Raw genomic sequence first — 4,750 nt, 5'->3', positions numbered from 1 at the left:
GGGATTGTGGTGGAGGCTGCTAGATGTTCACCAAAACCTGTTTCCTCTTCTTCCTGGACACACGAGTTGACTACATTTCCCAATATCCTCTACAGCTAGATACAGCCGTGTGACTGAGTTCTAGCTAGTAGAACTCGGTCTGGTGGCTGGATATTTCTGTGCAGGGTGATGAATGATCAGCCTGAATTCCTGGCGCAGAGCCCTTAACCCATTCCAACTCTGCCCAGAACACCTTAGCTAGGCTAGTGTGTGGTTAGAAATAACCTTTTTTAAAAAAATGACGTATAGTTCATTTACAATATTGTGTTAGTTTTTGTTGTGCAGCAAAGTGATCCAGTTATACATATATATTCTTTTTTCATACTCTTTTCCACTATGATTTATTACAGGATATTGTAATAGTTCCCTGTGCTATACAGCAGGAACTTGTTAGTTATCTATTTAATATATATTGTTGTTGTTCAGTTGCTCAGGTGTGTTTGACTTTTTGACACCCCATGGACTGCAGCACACCAGGCTTCCCTGTCCTTCACCCTCTCCCAGAGTTTGCTCAAACTCATGTCCATTGAGTTGGTGATACCATCCAACCATCTCATCCTCTGTCATTCCCTTCTCCTCCTGCCTTGAGTCTTTCTCAGCATCAGGGTCTTTTCCAGTGAGTCAGCTCTTCACATCAGGTGGCCAGAGTATTGGAGCTTCAGCTTCAGCATCAGTCCTTCCAACGAATATTCAGGATTGATTTCCTTTAGGATTGACTTGTTTGATCTCCTTGCAGTCCAAGGGACTCTCAAGAGTCTTCTCCAGCACCAGAGTTCAAAAGCATCAATTCTTTGGTGCACAGCTTTCTTTATGGTCCAACTCTCACACCCATACATGACTACTGGAAAAACCATAGCTTTGACTAGATGGACCTTCTTAGGCAAAGTAATGTCTCTGCTTTTTAAAACACTGTCTAGATTTGTCATTGCTTTTCTTCTGAAGAGCAATTACATGGCTACAGTCACTGTCCACAGTGATTTGGGAGCCCAATAAAATAAAGTCTGTCATTATTGTCATTGTTTCCCTGTTTATTTGCCATGAAGTGATGAGACTGGATGCCATGATCTTAGTTTTTTGAATGTTGAATTTTAAACCAGCTTCCCCACTCTCCTCTTTCACCATCAAGAGGCTCTTTAGTTCCTCTTCAATTTCTGCCATAAGGGTAGTGTCATCTGCATATCTGAGGTTATTGATATTTCTCCCGGCAATCTTGATTCCAGCTTGTGCTTCATCCAATACCACATTTTGCATGATGTACTCTGCATATAAGTTAAATAAACAGGGTGACCAGCCTTGACATATTCCTTTCCCAATCTGGAACCAGTCTGTTGTTCCATGTCCAGTTCTGACTGTTGCTTCTTGACCTGCATACAGGTTTCACAGGAGGCAGGTCGGGTGGTCTGGTATTCCCATCTCTTTCAGAATTTCCCACAGTTTCTTGTGATCCACACAGTCAAAGGCTTTGACATAGTCAGTAAAGCAGAAGTAGATGTTTTTCTGGAACTCTTGCTTTTTTGATGAGCCAACAAATGTTGGCAATTTGATGGCTGGTTCCTCTGCCTTTTCTAAATCCAGCTTAAACTTCTGGAAGTTCACAGTTCACGTACTGTTGATGCTTAGTTTGGAGAATTTTGAGCATTACTTTGCTAGTGTGTGAAATGAATGCAATTGTGTGATAGCTTGAACTTTCTTTGGCATTGCCTTTCTTTGGGATTGGAATGGAAACTGACCTTTTCCAGTCCTGTGGCCACTGCTGAGTTTTCCAAATTTGCTGGCATATTAAGTGTGGCACTTTAACAGCATCATCATTAGGATTTGAAATAGCTCAGCTGGAATTCCATCACCTCCACTTGCTTTGTTCATAGTCATGCTTCTTAAGGCCCATTTGACTTCACACTCCAGGATGTCTGGCTGTAGGTGAGTGATCACACCATCATGGTTATCTGGGTCATTAAGATCTTTTTTGTATAGTTCTTCTGTGTATTCTTGCCACCTTGTCTTAATATCTTCTGCTTCTATTAGGTGCCTACTGTTTCTTTCATTTATTGTGCCCATTTTTGCATGATATGTTCCCTTGTCTCTAATTTTCTGTAAGACACCTCACCTCCTCCTCCTAAGTCTCTTCAGTCGTGTCTGACTCTGTACGACCCCATAGACGGCAGCCCACCAGGCTCCCCTGTCCCTGGGATTCTCCAGGCAAGAACACTGGAGTGGGTTGCCATTTCCTTCTCCAGTGCATGAAAGTGAAAAGTGAAAGTGAAGTCGCTCAGTCGTGTCCGACTCTGTGTAACCCCATGGAGTGCAGCCAACCAGGCTCCTCCATCCATGGGATTTTCCAGGCAAGAGTACTGGAGTGGGTTGCCATTGCCTTCTCTGAAGAAATCTCTAGTCTTTCCCATTCTGTTGTTTTCTTCTATTTCTTTATACTGTTCCCTTAAAAAGACTTTCTTATTTCTTCTTGCTATTCGCTGGAACTCTGCATTCAGATGGGTATATCTTTCCTTTTCTCCTTTGTCTTTCACTTCTTTTCTCAGTTACTTTGTATATTTTGTTTGTATTTGCTAATTCCAAACTCAATATTTATCCTGCCCCCACCCCTTTACCTCTTTGATAACCATAAGTGTGTTTTCTATGTCTGAGATTCTTTCTGTTTTATAAATAAGTTCATTCGGCATCATATTTTAGATTCTACATATATCACATGGTTTTTGTCCTTCTCTTTCTGACTTAATTTCCTTAGTATGATAATTTCTAGGTCCATCCCTGTTAGTGCAAATGGCATTATTTCATTTTTCATGGCTGAGTAGTATTCCACTGTATGTATTACCACAACTTTTTTTGAAGATTTTTTAAAATTTATTTTTTAGTTGGAGGAAGACTTCTTTACGATGTTGTATTAGTTTCCGCCATACGACAACTGAACTGGTCCTAATTATGTATTTATCCTCTCCCTCCTAAGCCTCCCTCCTCTCCCCCATCCCCTTCCTCTAGGTGGCCACATAGCAGCAGACCGCACTCCTGTGCATACGGGGACTCCCCCAGCTGCACCTTTTACATATGAGCGTGTTTATACATCAGTGCTTCTTTCCCAGTGCGTCCCACCTTCTCCTTCCCCCGTTGCGTCCACAGGCCCTTTCTCTTCATCTGCATCTCCACTCCTTCCCTGAAAGTAGGTGCATTGGTACCACTTTTCTAGATTCCATTTATATGTGTTAATATACAATATTTGTTTTTCTCTTTCTGACTTACTCCATTCTGTATAACAGACACTAGGTTCATCCACCTTGCCACAACTGACTCAAATTTGTGTTTTTTTAATGACTGGGTAATAATCCTTTGTGTGTGTGTGTGTGTATATATATATATACTTCTTTATACATTCACTTGTTGATGGACATTTAGCTTGATTCCATGCCTTAACTACTGTGAATCGTGCTGCTGTAAACACAGGAGTGTGTGTATCCTCTTGAGTTAGAGTTTTTTTGCCCAATATATGCCTATTGGGACTGGGAATGGGACTACTGGCTCATATGGCAACTCTATTTTTCGCTTTTTAAGGAAAAATACACTTGACAAGTTATGTTAAGCCACGAAACTTGGAGGCTCTGCTTCTGGTCTCACACTGCCCTGATCCACGTGCTGTGAGGGCGGGTGGCAAGTCTTTGGAGAGAGAGCAGGTGTCGTGGTCTCTGTGGGCTGTCAGCTCTCTGTCGTGACTGGTCAGCTCTGCTGTCGCAGCAGGAAAGCAGGCAAAGAAAATGCATGAACGAACGGTTGTAGCTGTTTCCCGCCGCCCTCCCCCCCCACACCCGCCACCACCCCCCGCCCGGCACCACGTGGCATGCTAGATCCAAACCCCCCGCCCAGCACCACGTGGCATGCTAGATCCAAACCCCCCGCCCAGCACCACGTGGCATGCTAGATCCACGCCCCCTGCATTAGAAGCACAGAATCTTAATCACTGGACCACCAGGGAAATCCCCAGTGGCAGTGTTTTAATAAGACCTTGTATACACAGACTCCATGTATACACAAAGCTCCAGTGCTTTGGCCACCTGATGCGAAGAGCTGACCCATTGGCACAGTCCCTGATGCTGGGAAAGACTGAAAGGAGGAGGAGAAGGGGACGACAGAGGACACGATGGCTGGAGCATCACCAACTCAACAGGCATGAGTTTGCGCAAGCTCCGGGAGATGGTGAAGGACGGGGAAGCCTGGCGTGCCGCAGTCCATGGGGTTGCAAAGAGTCGGACATGACTGAGAAACTGAACAACGGAATACGCAGACAGCTAGACCGTATGACTTAGCTTCTGCCAGTCCCTGTTCTAAGAGATGAACATGCTTTACCCGCTCATCTCAGGGCCATCCGTGGAGGAGCTGCAGCAAAATGGCGTTGAATGGTCTATTGACCAGCCATGTAGCCTCTCAGGCAAGTTCTTTAGCTCTCTCAGCTCAGTTTATGGGCTTCCCTGGTGGCTCAGTGGTAAAGAATCCACCTGCCATGCATGAGACCTGAGTTTGATTCCTGGGTTGGGAAGATCCCCTGGAGAAGGAAATAGCAACCCACTCCAGTATTCTTGCCTGGGAGATGCCATGCACAGAGGAGCCTGGTGGGCTACAGTCTATGGGGTCACAAAAGAGTTGGACCCACTGTAGGGACTAAGCAACAAATGGCTCAGTTTCCTCATCTGTAAATTGTTTTCAGGTTCCA

The sequence above is a fragment of the Budorcas taxicolor genome, chromosome 13, assembly GCF_023091745.1.
Source record: "Budorcas taxicolor isolate Tak-1 chromosome 13, Takin1.1, whole genome shotgun sequence".
Taxonomy (NCBI): Eukaryota; Metazoa; Chordata; class Mammalia; order Artiodactyla; family Bovidae; genus Budorcas; species Budorcas taxicolor.
The sequence above is the reverse complement of the archived record's forward strand: the minus strand, read 5'-3'. Positions refer to the sequence as shown.